At 45.0% G+C, this 16342-nt stretch overlaps 1 protein-coding gene and 1 non-coding gene across 3 annotated transcripts in view; both read right to left on the reverse strand.

The window, feature by feature from the left end:
* PDE10A (phosphodiesterase 10A) overlaps positions 1 to 16342 on the reverse strand; it is a 581099-nt gene that overhangs the window by 329019 nt on the left and 235738 nt on the right. The window contains exon 1 of one of the 2 annotated variants that reach the window (XM_012183244.5): positions 10914 to 12642. The exons of the other annotated variant lie outside the window; for it this stretch is intronic. The gene's annotated coding sequence lies outside the window, so the exon portion shown is untranslated. Of the gene's footprint in view, positions 1 to 10913; positions 12643 to 16342 lie in introns of those variants that run through there. 2 annotated transcript variants of the gene reach the window in all.
* Positions 4937 to 5040, reverse strand: LOC114116275 (U6 spliceosomal RNA). Its single transcript, XR_003590259.1, has one exon. It is a non-coding gene; the product is annotated as a U6 spliceosomal RNA (small nuclear RNA).

Below are 16342 nucleotides of genomic sequence, written 5' to 3' on the forward strand. Positions count from 1 at the left end.
GTGACCATCTGGATTCAGTCCAGGGCTGGGGGCTGCAGAGAGTTACTGTTCTGCACACAAGTGATGGGCACACAAGAAGATGTGTGTGTGAACACAGAGGGTGCTGCGCTGGGCTCCAATGACGCCCCAGCCCAGCAGGTAGGTCAACAGAGCACCCAGGGGCGACCACTCTTCCCTGCAAAGCTCGGATGAGCAGACTGGGAGCTCTGGGGCCAGACCATCAGGGTGATCCGCCCTTGGCAGAAGCCCAGGCCCACACGTGGGCTGTGGGCACAGGGCAGGGGTGGGGATGGGCTCGAAGCAGCAGAGGCTAGTAGCCCTGAGGACAGGGGGCAGCAGAGAGAGACTGAGAGGGCGTAAAACAGCACCGGAGTGCTCAAACCGGGAGAGGCTGAGGGACACGCAGATGACAAACATTTCTGAGATAAGCAGTCCCACTTTTATACAGATGAAAACCAGCATTTAAAGTTTTTAAAAATAAGATGAAAAACATTAGTCTTAGACAACATGCCGCACACAGACTTGACAATCAGCCAGCAGAAGCCGCATGTGCGTTGATAAATATCATCTAAATTTAAGCCAATCTCGAATTTAGGCATTTCCCTCCAAATAAACCATTCAGCGGATTCCAGAAAGGCTGTGTTTTGGAGCCACTGAAAAGACCACGTTTTCCTGAAGGAGAAGAGACCTGCAGAGGAGTAACAGATTCCAAGAGGAGAGGAAGGGGGGGACATGACAAGCAAGGACACACACATTCACATACGCACACACGTGCACACACACGCACACAAGTAAACACACCAAGCCTCTTTCAGAGCGTGAGAGCTTGGCCATATGCAAGGCCAGCCAGATGGATCAGGGCCCAGAAAGAAGACAAGATAAAGCTGCCCAACAGAAAGCAGGGGTGATCCAATGGCTCTAGAACAGTGGGGGCGTCCTCTCCGGGCAGCCTCTCTCTGCATTCTGAAACTGCGGGGGTCTAGCCTGATTTCCCAGCACCTGTGTCCTCCACTCTGGACTCACTCAGGTTACTCTTACAAATTGCTTTCTACCCAGCCTTATCCTGGAGAGGGAAATGGCAACCCACTCCAGTACTCGTGCCTGGAGAATCCCAGGGACAGAGGAGCCTGGTGGGCTACAGTCCATGGGGTCACAAAGAGTCGGACAGGACTGAGTGACTAGCACAAAAGCCTTATCCTCTTCCACCAGAGCACTCAGGTTTCCCTTCCTTCTCTACACCATTCCTGGGAGTTGATGAAACGCAGGCTCCTTGACCATGGCAGGCTGTCCGCTTAGGGACGAGGCCACAGAGTAACTTCACCCGCGGAGGACAAACCTCGGAAAAGCAGAGTTCTAGCAGGAAGACCACGGAGCGTGCTCTCGTCCAGACTGCAGAAACCAGGTGCCCGGGTGCCAGGCCTGCACTCTGCACCCACCAACAGTCAGGGAGTCCTTCTGACAACGGGGCACCGAGGCCGGGGTGGTAAATTTCCACAACTGTAAAAAGCACAATTTATTTACAATCGATTCAGTTTGTGAAATTCACAGTGTGGCTGCTTTATGAAAGCAGCTCCTCCGTTTTCCTTTATTCTCTGAATGAGCCCAGGCACCTGGCAGGGCAAGGCACGAGAGGGGGTGTTTCAGGATGGAACACGGGCCGTAGGCACACTGAGAGGCGGGTCCCGGTGAGCAGGACCCAGTGCCCCATGAGGACTTTGGAAGCAGCACTGTCGCTGGCCGTCAGCAGCTTTCAGAGGGCCAGGCCTCAGGACGCAGTTTCAGGAGCGCTCGGGGCAGGGCATGGAGGTGAGGTGGCCGGCATTCTGAGAAGAGCGGACGCTTGGAGATGCGAAGCAGATGGGCCAGGCTGGGGCCTGCGTGGAGCATGTGCTGGAAGAGATCTGTATTAGGCTGATGGAGCCTGGAGCTCGGCTTTAATAAAGGAAGGAGAAGCTGGTGACGACAGGGACTTGCGTTTATGGACGAGTAGTCAGGGTGCAGAGCCTGGCCACTGTGTGAGGGAACTGGATGAGGAGGAAGATGTGATGCCTCAGGGAAGGCGGGAAGACAGGTCTCTGTGCATTTAGGAAAGAGGAAGCGATGGGTGAAGACAGAAAACTTTGTCATGAAGAAAAGTAAGAGAGAGGAGGTACTCAAGATGGTTTTGAACATCTGCGCGAGATGAAATACCTGGGAACGCAAATGTTTTCTTTTTAATGGCTATTCCTGACTTGAAATTTTTTAAATCTCGGTGCATACGCACACAAACTTTTACAATTTTACCATAAAACTTTACCATTTTTACCTTTTAAAAGTGTTTGGTTCACTGTCCAAAGTGTAAAAGTCCCTATCGTCACCAGCTTCTTCTTTCCTTATTAAAGCCGAGCTCCAGGCTCCATCAGCCTAAGGCAGATCTCTTTCAAAGTGTTAAGCACACTCACCTTGCTGTACAGACATGACCGCAGTCTGTCTCCAAAAGTCTTTTCATCTTCCCAAACGGAAGCTCTGGGCCCACTGAAAGCTACCCGCCCCCCCCCCCCCCCCCCCCCCCGTCTTTCCACTTCAAGCCCTGGGAACCACCGGTCTACTTTCCATCACTGTCAATCTGACTACTCTAGGAACCTGAAGTGGAATCATGCAGTATTTGTCCTTTTGAACTTAAGTTTATCTCACTTAACATATTGCCCAAGCTTCATCTATGTTGCTGTATGTGTCAGAATTCCCTGCCTCTTTAAGGTGAAGAATATTCCACTGAGTGGATATAGCCACATTCTTTCATCCATTCATCCCTTGATGGACACCTGGGTTGCTTCTACCTTTCGGCAACTGTGAATAATGCTACCATAAATAGGCATGTACAACTATCTCTTTGAACTCTGTCTTCATGTCTCTTGGGTATACGTCCAGAAGTGAAATTGTTGGATCATATAATAATCCTGCATTTCATTTTTTGAAGAGTCATCACACTATTTTCCACTGCTGCAGGATAAATTTCACATTCCCATCCACATTGCACAGGGTCCAACATTTCTATATCCTCAGCAGCTCTTGTTCTTTTCTTATTTTCCCTTTTTATATATTAAAAAAAAACCAATCATTCTGAGGGATGCGAAGTGGTATCTCATTTTGGTCTTGATTTGTATTTCTCTAATGCTTCCTAATGTTAAGCATCTTTTCATGTGCTTACTGAACATTAGTATGCCTTCCTCAGAGAAATGTTTATTCAAGTCTTTTGTCCATTTTTTAATCAGATTGATTTTTGTTGTTGTTGAGTTGCAGGTGTGCTTTATATAGTCTGCATAGCAATCCATTATCAGATACATGATTTGTAAATATTTTGTCCCATTCAGTGGGCTGCCTTTTTACTCTGTCTATTGTGCCCCAAGTTAAAATTAAAACTTTCAAATTTTGATGAAGTCCAATTATCCCTTTTTCATTGTCATCAATGCTTTTGGTATCAAACCCAAGACATCACTGTAAATCCAAGATCATAAAGTTTTCTCTTTATTTTCTCTTTAGAGTTTTATAGTTTTAACCTATATGGTTATTTCAGTTCAGTTCATTTCAGTCGCTCAGTCGTGTCAGACACTTTGTGACCCCAGGAATTGCAGCCCGCCAGGCCTCCCTGTCCATCACCATCTCCCAGAGTTCACTCAAACTCACGTCCATTGAGTCGGTGATGCCATCCAGCCATCTCATCCTCAGTCATCCCCTTCTCCTCCTGCCCCCAATCCCTCCCAGCATCAGAGTCTTTTCCAGTGAGTCAGCTCTTCGCATGAGGTGGTCAAAGTCCTGGAGTTTCAGCTTTACCATCATTCCCTCCATAGAACACCCAGGGCTGATCTCCTTCAGAATGGACTGGTTGGATCTCCTTGCAGTCCAAGGAACTCTCAAGAGTCTTTTCCAACACCACAGTTCAAACGCATCAATTCTTCGGCACTCAGCCTTCTTCACAGTCCAACTCTCACATCCATATATGACCACTGGAAAACCATAGCCTTGACTAAACGGACCTTTGTTGGCAAAGTAATATCTCTGCTTTTGAATATGCTATCCAGGTTGGTCATAACTTTTCTTCCAAGGAGTAAGCGTCTTTTAATTTCATGGCTGCAGTCACCATCTGCAGTGATTTTGGAGCCCCCCTCCCCAAAATAAAGTCTGCCACTGTGTCCACTGTTTCCCCATCTATTTCCCATGAAGTGATGGGACCAGATGCCATGATCTTCATTTTCTGAATGGTGAGCTCTAAGCCAACTTTTTCACTCTCCACTTTCACTTTCATCAAGAGGCTTTTTAGTTCCTCTTCACTTTCTGCCATAAGGGTGGTGTTATCTGCATATCTGAGGTTATTGATATTTCTCCTGGCACTCTTGATTCCAGCTTGTGCTTCATCCAGCCCAGCGTTTCTCATGATGTACTCTGCATAGAAGTTAAATAAACAGGGTGACAATATACAGCCTTGATGTACACCTTTCCTATTTGGAACCAGTCTGTTGTTCCATGTCCAGGTCTAACTGTTGCTTCCTGACCTGCATATAGGTTTCTCAAGAGGCAGGTCAGGTGGTCTGGTATTCCCATCTCTTTCAGAATTTTCCACAGTTTATTGTGATCCACACAGTCAAAGGCTTTGGCATAGTCAATACAGCAGAAATAGACGTTTTTCTGGAACTCTCTTGCTTTTTCCATGATCCAGCGGATGTTGGCAATTTAATCCCTGGTCCCTCTGCCTTTTCTAAAACCAGCTTGAACATCTGGAAGTTCACGGTTCACGTATTGCTGAAGCCTGGCTTGGAGAATTTTGAGCATTACTTTACTAGTGTGTGAGATGAGTGCAACTGTGTGGTAGTTTGAGCATTCTTTGGCATTGCCTTTCTTTGGGACTGGAATGAAAACTGATATATGGTTAGGCCCTTGGTAAATTTTGAGTTAATTTTTTGAAAATGTGAAATATAGCAGAAATTTACTTGTCATCCTTGCACATAAGCCATGCTATTCTTCTCTAAGTTCCAATTTTAGTACACGTTCTGCCAAACCAAGCACTGAAACAAAATCCTTGGAAGAAATGCATTAACATAAGTATATGAAAATAAGACTGTTTATGATACACTTACAGTAATAAACGCTCTCACTGTCTAACTTGAGGATTCAACGTATTTATCCTGGCTCCACCAGATGCTTTAACTGTCACTGTTTAAGCCCCACTTTGCCTCCTGCACTCGCAGTGAAGCATTTCCTTAAGGTTCTGACCCTGACTCGCATATGTTTTATAATTACTCTCCAGGCTTATGCCAATGTCTTTCCCACTCTCAGTGACAAACCAACAGGAACACAGCAAGATTTTTAGGTCTTCTTATCAATTCTCCATAATTTACAGATGGAAGCCGTGATAAAGACATTTCAAAGAAATTAGATATTGATTCATACAAGGGGGTTGGTTTGAAAGCCTTACTTCGAGAGTCCAGACCTGCAGACACTTTCCCCCATCCTCAGAAGCAGCAAAGGATTTATTCTTGGGACAAACTAAAGCAGAGAGACTCTGAAATCAGACACACTGGGGAGAGGATGGAGAACGCAACACACAGAGGAGGGCAGAGCTGAGGCTCTAGACCGACAGGAACACAGTAAGAAGCAGCATTTCTGAATGTAAGGCGCCCCGCCACTGCCCCAACTGCCCCTTCCCATGCGGCTGCTGGAACATGCGCTTCCAGTGTCTACTCCTGCGCCCACCCTGCCCTGACAGGAGACAGGAGGGCTCTTCCCCAGAATGGACCACGCCAGAGACAAGACCTTCCGGCACCGACACGCGAGGTCACCCCGCGCAGTCACTCTACAGAGAGCTCACCAGACCACGATTTCTGACATCCCTCTCACTTCCCTGGAGCTGCCAATTTGCTTTTCAGGTGTCATTCTTAAGTACGAAAGGATGATGAAGGATAATGGAATAGTCAAGGAAGGTTTCCAACATGGAACACTGAAGCTAAAATCACGAGCAGTTAAAAGAACCTTGGAAAGAGACCACAAGGAGGGAAAAAAATTCTTCACACTATGATACTCTCAGAGACAGAAGAACATATATTACATTCACGGTAAAAGGAATGCTATAAAATGAACAACTGGAGAACAGTAAAGAGTTCTTGGAAAAATAGAACATCAAAAACTGTAAAAATCAGTGGAGAATTTCAGGGGAAAAACTGAAAAACTCTCAAAAGTAGAACAAAAATACAAAAACAACTAAAGAAGAGAAAAGATAAAAAATATATAAAGATTAATTCAACACAGAAAAAAAAAAAAAAAACAGAAGAAATAATAAGGACAATAACCCAGGACTGAAGCATATAAGTCTCTGCTCTTGTCATTCAGTCACACAGACACCAACCCTGTGTGACCCCGTGGACTGCAGCCCACCAGGCTCCTCTGTCCCTGGGATTCTCCAGGCAGGAACACTGGAGTGGGTTTCCATTTCCTTCTCCAGTAAGTCTCTGAACTGTCTGACACATCACATGCCTGGGACAAGAGAAAGAGTCCAAAAATGCCTCCCCAGAGTTCCAGACACCATCCACGGTCTACAGTGAATTAAAAAGCAATCCTATTGCTTGCGTGGATGGAGTCTGGAACCACTTATGATGTGAGTGTGTAAGTGGCATTACAGCATGGACAGGGACTAAGGGTGACATTTCAAAGTCTATCACCAGCGGAGATCCAGAACAGCAAGCAAGAGCTCCCAGAGAAGGAGAGGCCGCAGGCAAAGGGGAGGAGGGAGAGTGGTGCTCTCTTTCTCAAGAGCTTCACCGGACACTAGAAGACAGTGGAGCAAAGCGTCCAGAACTCAGATGAAAACAGGTTTTCAACCTGGAATTCTGGATCCATTGGAAATGTAATGGAAGGAGGAGAAAAGAATCTTTAGACATACACAGTCTCACAATGCTTACTCCAGGTACCTTTGTCAGAAAGGTACTAGATAATGGGCGCTGACAAAGTGACGGCACAAACCAACAAAAAGAGAGACACGAGGTAGAGGGGGTTCCTGGGCACAGCCCAGGTTGCTGATGAAAGCAGCTCCCAGGACCACAGTGTGCAACAGATGTGGCCCTTCCAGTGGGCCAGAGCTGAAGGTGCCGGGAGAGTGCTCCACGGGAACAGACCACGGGGCTGGTGGAGTACTCTAAACGTGTTTGGGATAAATTTGGAAACTGGCTTGTTAGCTGTGACAAATTTGTTAGAGCATTTGGGGAAAAGAAATCAAACTAAGATATAGCTAAAAAATAAAGCACACACACAAAAAACAAGGTTAATTCTAAGCAAAGGAAAAATAAGTTATACAAGATTAAAAAATGGAATTCAGGTACCCTATTTAGCTCAGCTATGAGGAATATTTACATGGACCAAATAATGCAAATGCCACGTGAGTTTAAGTAAACTCCGGGAGTTGGTGATGGACAGGGAGGCCTGGCGTGCTGCGATTCATGGGGTCGCAAAGAGTCAGTCACGACTGAGCCACCAAACTGAACTGAACTAAACTAACAGTTGAGATCTCAACACACTGAGCTCACGAGAGTATATAGTGGAAGTGAGTGTCCTCAGGAGAGGTAGCCCTTGGTTCCACCACAGAATTTCAGCAGATGACCTGATGTGACTGCTAAGGGGCAGGGAGTTGTGATACTAATCTAGGATGAACGAAAGCAAGTCCAGACTCAAAAAATGGAAGACCACATCAACAAATCCCCTACTTTGGCCTGGCTACTTAAGCACTACTGTTCTCAGTCCCAGGGTCTAAGGAGGCCACTGGCTGTGTTCATGCAGAGCCTTGAAACTTGCAAAGAGAAATAACAGGGAGAGCATGTACCATCTCCTGGAACATCTCTCTTCCTCAACTTACAACAGGGCTTTCCCCATAAACCCATCATCAGTGGACAATACTATTAAATCTAAAATATATTTAATACACCTAGCCTACTGAACACCACGGCTTAGCCTAGCTGGCTTTAAACATACTCAGAACACGTACATTAGCTTACAGTTGGGCTTAATCATCTAACACAAAGCCTGTTTTATATTAAGTGTTGAATAGTTTGTGAAATTTATTGAATACAGTTCTGAAAGTGAAAAACAGAACAGTTGGAAGCGTATTGGCCTTTTAGCCTTGGGATCTTGTGGCTGACCAGGAGCTGTAGCTCACTGCCACTGCCCGGCATCAGGAGAGAGGAGCAAACCACAGGTCTCTTGCCTGGAAAAGATCACGATTCAAAACTGGGAGTACCGTTTCTACTGGACACGCATCACTTCCACAGGACTGTAAAGCTGAAAACTGAAAGCCAAACTATGATAAACTGGGGACCATCTGTAGTCACGGGCTTCCCTGGTGGCTCAGACGATAAAGAATCTGCTTGCAAAGCGGGAGACCTGGTTTCAGTCCCTGGGTTGGCAAGATAGCCTGGAGGAGGGTGTGGCAACCCACTCCAGTATTCTTGCCTGGAGAAGCCCATGGACAGAGGAGCCTGGCGGGCTACAGTCCATGGGGTCGCAAAAGAGTCAGACACGACTGAGCAACTGAGCGCAACATCTGTAGTCTTAGAAATTAAGAATGCCATACAAACCAGCAATTAGACATTTTTAAATGTAGAAGATTAAAAGAATTATATGGAGAGAGAGACTGACTCATTATAAAGAACTTTCTATTGAGCTATTCAAAAATAAAATGTGTTGCCTTGCACTGTAGGGACTAGAACTGGGCCTCTGTTAGGCAGGACAGGAGGACAAAGATACAAGGGCTTTCTTGCTCTGGCTGAGACAGACTTCTAGTATGAAGGGCTGATGATTTCATGCATTCTATCACTTCTTCTGAACCTTGAGCTAGGAAAGTACACTTCAAAAATATTTAAGTGTTTGGTAGGAAATGATGTCATGCCCAATTCGTGACTTCTTAACTTGAAAACACTGTATTACTTTTTATTTGCTTCAAGGTAACTGATACGCTTACTCCATGGAAGAAAAGTTATGACCAACCTAGATAGCATATTCAAAAGCAGAGATATTACTTTGCCAACAAATGTCCATCTAGTAAAGGCTATGGTTTTTCCAGTACTCATGTATGGATGTGAGAGTTGGACTGTGAAGAAAGCTGAGCGCCAAAGAACTGATGCTTTTGAACTGTGGTATTGGAGAAGACTCTTGAGAGTCCCTTGGAATGCAAGGAGATCCAACCAGTCCATTCTGAAGGAGATCAGCCCTGGGATTTCTTTGGAAGGAATGATGCTAAAGCTGAAACTCCAGTACTTTGGCCACCTCATGCGAAGAGGTGACTCATTGGAAAAGACTCTGATACTGGGAGGGACTGGGGGCAGGACAAGGGGACGACAGAGGCTGAGATGGCTGGATGGCATCACTGACTCGATGGACGTGAGTCTGAGTGAACTCTAGGAGTTGGTGATGGACAGGGAGGCCTGGCGTGCTGCGATTCCTGGGGTCACAAAAGTCAGACACGACTGAGCGACTGAACTGAACTGAACTGAACTGATACTTCGGGGTGTGAATTAAGACCCAAGAGAATTTTCTAGGAGGGATGTTGAATGTGAACCTCTCAACTCTGGGGAGGCTTTCTTGTCACCCTTACTTCCTGTCCATACTGTAATGCCGCTTACATCGTAAGTGGTTCCGGACTCCATCCATGATCTACGGTGAATTAAGAAGTAATAGAATCCAGATGCTTTTTCTAGTAAACAGTTTCTTTGTAGTAAACAGAACAGGAAGGACATTCACTGCCCTCCCTACCACACTCAGTCACACAGGAGTCGGATCTTTGTACCCAGTAGGCACACCAACCCCATCTGTAAACTCACTGGCCTATAAATATCACCCACATTACACATTTTGGCACTTCGTTTAATTCATTGATTATAATGTTAAATGACATAAAGTGAGTATGGTCTAGACAAAAAGATGCTGATATATAAATTAAGAGAAGCTGAGGCTCTAATGAAACTCTTAAAGCTGTTAAAAATTTCCTCTGAGGACTGTTGATTACAATCTTGTCACATTTAGCAACCAATTGTTGGTGCTGAAATTACAGTTCTCAGGGCACTACACTCTTTTCTAAACCTAGGGATTCCAAAATGATTTCTTATGTGGGTGTTAGAGCACAAATTTATAAATGTAATCAAATATATTTCCGTCCAATTTTTTGAGTGGTAAAGAATTAGTTACAGGGTTATGTCAGATAATTGTACCAGATTAACCTCATCTTGAGGTTGGATGAACTTTATGGAAATCTATTTCCAAACATGACCAATGCTGTGATAGAAAGCAAATACGACCAGTTTCCTACTACATTTACCATTATCTGTGAAAAACGGAAGGTGGATTCCTTTGACTTAATTCTGCACAGCTGGTTTATAACTATGACACAAGTGGTAAAGTGTTTGTTTTTATTCATATTCATGCCAGAGCAACACCAGGTGAGGCAAGACACTTGTGAAGTCTGGTATATAACAAAGCTCAGGGCCTTTCCTCCCGCTGAGCATGCTGATAAATCAGGTAACATTATGTCACACCTTTGCAGGTAAAACAACAAAGCCCATTGGTCTTACGAACCCTTTCATAAAATTTGTTCGAAAATAAATAAATCTATATTTTGCACCCAGAAGCTTAGTTTGGACAGTCTTTTTACTTGAATTAATATAATATATAATAACTCCTCTTGATTTGATATAAATAAAACATGAACCCGGGCACATCACCCTCTGCTTTAGACAACGAAGTGAATGATCAGGCCCTCACCCTCCTCTCTCTGGATACGTACAGACCAGCCGAGGAGATAAACACACAGCTATGACTTCAAAGCGGACTTGACCGGAGCCACGGTCACACCAGCCGTGGCAGTCCAGAGTGCCCAGCGGGGGAGGCTGTGGACCTCTCACCTGGATGGCAGTGACAAGCCTTGAGATTCACTCCAGAAGCATCTCAGTTTCCCCTTCGTCCACGTCTCCACGTGCGCTCTTTCCTCTTCGCTTTCTCAGGAGGTGGGGGTGAGCGCTTTCTATCTAGTGTACAATGATCTCTGAGTCCTTCTGCTTACAACGTGCCATATCCAGTGAAAACAGTGAGCCTGCATTGTCCTCTTTCACATGAAATTTCACTTGCTCACACTCAGCGGAAGGACATGCTCACCAGGGCACAGGCAAGGAGCAGTGGAGCTGGAAATCCAAGCCACGTCTGTCACGCTCCTAAGTCCCCGGAGGGCCGTGCGCATCCCGAATCTCCCAGTGATCAAAACACACAGGCTTCCCTGGTGGCTCAGATGGTAAAGAATCTGCCTGCTGATGGGTTCCATCCCTGCGTCTGGAAGATCCCCTGGAGAAGGAAAAGCAACCCACTCTGGTATTCTTGCCTGGAGAATTCCATGGACAGAGGAGCGTGGTGGGCTACAGTGCATGGGGTCACAAAGAGTCGGACATGACTGACCAGTAACACTTTCGCTTTCAAACCAATTCTGAAGGTGTGCGAGCAAACAAGGAATAAAGTAAGAGTATAATTTTTTTTTTTAATTTTCCCTTGGAGGTCAGTCTGTGAATTTCATTCAAATAATAAAATTGCTCTGAGAGAAACTGGAAAAGAAAAAAAAAGAATTTTATTTCACTGAGAAATGCATGCCATGAATTATATAAGCTATCAAGACTAATCAGGCTTTTGGTGTATGCTACAGGTTAAATGTTTCTAGCATATAGTTCATCACAATTAAAAGTCTGAAGATTAGTCAGCAAAACACTCCATTTAAAATGGCCTTAATCTGTGTGCATACACAGGGTCACAAGAGGAAGATTTAATGCTGGGAGACTTTGGCATATACACATTATATGAAACTGGAGATTTTATTTAAATTCATAGCATGATGATGTTGGATCTGGAAAGACACTAGAAGTCTAATCTCCTTCTCTACAGGTTTTTCATCTATCAAATGAGGTTTTAAATTCTTTACTGTTCTCCTCAGGGCCATTTTGAGACCAATAGTGTTACAAATGGGAAAAGGTGGTAAGAACACCAGAAGAGCAATACAGACGCAAAATTAAGTTATTATTCCCATAACTATCATTCTGACAGAGCAACAGGCAGGCTGTTAGACTGCTGGAGAAAGACTACCTAGAATTGAGGCTTGTAACTTGTCTTTACTAACCTGAAATATCAACAGTAATTTATACATAAATACATCTTCATGAGATCCATCTAGGCACTTAGCCTTTGGCTGTGCAAAGGGTAATTTCAAAATTTCTTTTCTCACACCTACCAGGTACTTGCAGTTTCTCTAAGCTATACTTAAAGGTGTCATTAACGGAAGTTTGTCCAAATTTCCACATTTACTGCAGAATGGCACTAATTAATTGAGGTTTACTTCTATTACCAATAAGTGGGTAGAAGGGAATGCAGTGTGAAAACCGCAGGGTGCAGTCAAGCAGGGTAAACGCGCGAAAGCTGGAGACTGTTGATCATCCCTGGAGACGACATCGGATTCCAGGGTCGTCCTTCTTACTGCTGCAGAGGCAGGCTTCCTCTCCGGGGACGCAGAAGACTGAAATGCTGCAGGTTTCATTTCAGGGCATCTCCTGTTCCAAATCCATGAGAATCCACGAGACTCTGCAGTCAGGCGCGAGGACCAGGTTACGGTGACCCCTAAGGCTCGGGGCTGCTTCTTCATTCCCTCTTCCTAAAGACACCCTTCTCTGCTTTGTGACACTTACGAGGAAGGTCAGCCATTTGTACTGATCTCTCCTTACAGTCTGACTGAAGGCCTCCCCTGCCACCACCTTTTTGCTTCCAGGTTCTTCTTCTGTTGCTTCCCATAAAGACATACTCTCTCTGCCACTACTGACCTTCACCATGCGTCCAGCTGGACCTCCAGCTCCATGCCATCATCTACAAAATCTGACATGGCAGCTCGTCCACCTGTCCAGTGAATGAGACGGCTGTGAGTGCAGGGGTTTTGAAGGGCCCTGTCCACCTGGTTCAAGCTACAGAAGTTGAGTGAAATCAGTGCCGTCTGTCTTCTTCAGAGTCTCACTCCCACGGTTGAGAATATGGTCTTGGAAATAACAGCGCTATTTCTACTTCATTTAACACAGACAAGTATATAATATATTGTGCTACTATGCACGTGCAAGGCAGGGGGAGGAAGAACCAAGGAGCCACACAGTTTACAGGAAAAACTTCCAGGGTTTCACAGAGCAAAGACAACGCATGCCAGGAGAACGCTCACGTCCTGCAGTGTTCCAGCTCTTGGAGGAAGTGAGGGAGGAAGCATACCCAACTCCAGCAGTCCTCTGTTCTCGGAAGCGATCAGATACATAAACTGAGAAACATTCTACAGAACTGGAAAACATTATCGTGTTGGGAAAAACTTAATGAGGAAACATCAAAAAAAATTTTTTTTCCTCAAGTTAGATGAAAATCTTCAAAATTTCACATTTAGTGACAAACATAGCTAGTCTTATAAGTAAGCAAAATAAATGACTATTCAGATGACACAATTCAAATAATGTCAGCAAAAACCTGAAGAGATGACCGCGGGGCTAAAAAAAAAAAAAAAGAGGAGAAAGCTAGTGGGAGGAGGCCTGCCAAAACTCAGTGGCTGCAAGTCAGAATGCTGCTGGACCAGTCATCCTTGCTGGCTTGTTTGTAAAAGGCAGGGTGGAGGTGTCCAGTGGATCCCACCCAGCCTGAGAAAGAGCTTCTCTGGGCAGACCCATCCCTCCCGACATCAGGGCACAGGATAACACAGGACGTCCCTTGCTGAGTTGAACACACAGCACCGTATTTTATAAGAACAGATGCCTACTCAAGGAAAATAAGCCGAAACTCCCCTCTGGGAAAAGTCCTCCACTTCAACTGGAGATTATGGAGAAGCCCAAATGTGCTCCAAACCAACAAAACAGAAAGCAACCCCAAGGGCAGACGGGCGAGCCTACGGAGAAGAAAACGTGAATGTGCCATCATGTCAACAGACAGTCCCACGGAAAGGATCCTTCAGTGGCCCCGGAGGGGAGCGCGCGCTAAGGCATCTCTGCCCTTCCAGCCACCCTGCCTCCAGGCCGGAGTACGTGCTGTGGGCCCAGCACCAGACAGGACATGGTTTCCCAGCTGTGATGACCGCACACCAGGCCCCCCAGGACGAGCTGAGGGCTGACTTCACACAGAAGCGCTGACCGCAGAAGCTCCGTGACCAACACGGAGGAGAGTTCTTGATTACTGACACCCGTTTCCTCTTCAGAATCACATAATAAGGTTGCAACCAAATTTTACTTAACTTTGTGTCATGATTCTTGCTCAGGAGCTTACGTCAGAGGTCAGCATGAAGAGCCTGTCAGAGAAAAGCCGCCCTCCAGTGAATCGGGAGGGACTCGTGCCTGCTGAAGCCAAGGAGCCTTTCCAGGAGTCCAGGGATTTTTAAAAAGTTAATTCTAGGTGTCTCTTCCTCTTCCCTCCTTTCTCTGAAAAGAGTTCAGGGTCCAGGAAGGAATTACTGCAAGAAAGCTGGCCCCAAATTCTCAGATGGCCTGCAAGTGTCTCCTGAGCTGGCTCACTGGTTATTTTCCTAAGGCTGAAGCCACAGTGATCTACTCAAGAATTCAAAATGTTTATGGAAATGTGGAGGGAACAGATAGGAGGAAGAGGGCCAGGAGATCAAAAACTATAAAAGAAATGAATAAATCATTTGCTTTCTTCTCCAGTCACTTGATTCACTGCAAGGAAAAATCTTAGCCTGTTTGTTTATTTAATGAAACATAAGTTCAATAACCAATGTTTCCAAAGAAAAATGAAGACATTTTATTTTGTCCAGCTGCTTTTCATCTTATGCTGCTGAAAAGACCAAAATTCAAAGCTGCTTTGTATGTTTGCAAAAATGAGAAGGGGGGCCAGGGAGAAAGAAGCAAAAGGGATTTAAATTGTTTTCTTCTCAGACAACTGGGCCTTAGTTTTTAGTAGAAAACTAGGCAAAAATCCAACCATTCAAGGAATCCCATGCACCCCCAACACACACACACACACTCTTGAGAAGATAAGACAGTGAGATCTACGGCAGTTTGCAGGAACTCTGCTTGTATGGGATTTCTTCTGAGGCCCTGCACCCCAAAGTAAAAGTTATCTACTGGCAGAATCTCTGAAAGCTCATTAGAGTGGCTGACCCTTTTTCCTGGAGTCTCAGAGTCAACACCGTTGCTCTCATTTTGCCCAGCTACTCTTCTAAGCACCTACGGAGCAGCTTCCGGAGCACAAGAAGAAACTCGTGGGTCTCACCACGCGCCAGGAGAGGAGGGCACAAACGTCAGCCAGCTCAGAGCTGGCTTCACCCCTCCTTCAGGAGTGACGTGGGCGCTGGCACTGACCCAGCACAAAGACTAGCTCTCCAGCCTCCACGCAGAGTTTCTCCAAAACAATACACGTTCTGAGAAGCGTCTGAAGACAAAGAATCCATTTACAATTCCAACATGCCAGTTTTCACCAGGCAAAAAAACTGACCCCCCCAAGATGCTGATATGATAATGAATATGAGAATACTAGAAGAGCTGGAACAGCAAAAAAAAAAGAAAAAGAAAAAAGAACAAGGATATTGCAATGATAACATGTTTAGGCAAAATGCATTTTTAAGCCATCTAAAGTGTAGGTAAGATACATGAGCAAGCTTTGGGAGTTGCTGATGGACAGGGAAGCCTGGCGTTCTGCAATCCTTGGGATCACAAAGAGTCGGATACAACTGAGCGACTGAACTGAACTAAAGATACATGAAAATGTAAAATACCCTGGAGTAAGAACAGCAAGCAGCCTGGGAGAGATGGTGCCACATTCTAAGACACTCCCATCCCCAGTGAAACTTAAACCACCACCTGGGCCAAACAGCTCTGATTTTTAGGGCCCAAGTTGATCTCCAAGTCCTTAGTTTTGGGGACTCTGCTTTCTGTGTCGACTAATTTATATCATGGAGTAATTATAAACATTTTTCATAAAAGAACTGTCTTTGAATGACGTGAATTAAAGAGAGGTCAGGGAAAATGGGTGTATTTAAAGCTTTCCAGTGAAAATTCAATTTCAGTGAAATTGAATATCAGCCTTCTTCAGAAGCAAAACACTCAAAATACAATAGAGTTTTTAAAATCCTGATTTAATTTTCAAACTTAAAGACATAAAGAGATAAAGTAAAACAAAAGAATATTTGGATAAATTACTTAAAGCAATTGTTTCAAACATGGAGAGTTGGAAACCTTTTTTTTTTTTTTACAGTTTGTGTGAAGAGACACAAGCGAAAAGTTAGTCGCTCAGTCATGTCTGACTCTTTGTGACCCCCCGGCTATAGCCCACC

This window comes from Ovis aries, chromosome 8, assembly GCF_016772045.2.
Source record: "Ovis aries strain OAR_USU_Benz2616 breed Rambouillet chromosome 8, ARS-UI_Ramb_v3.0, whole genome shotgun sequence".
NCBI lineage: Eukaryota > Metazoa > Chordata > Mammalia > Artiodactyla > Bovidae > Ovis > Ovis aries.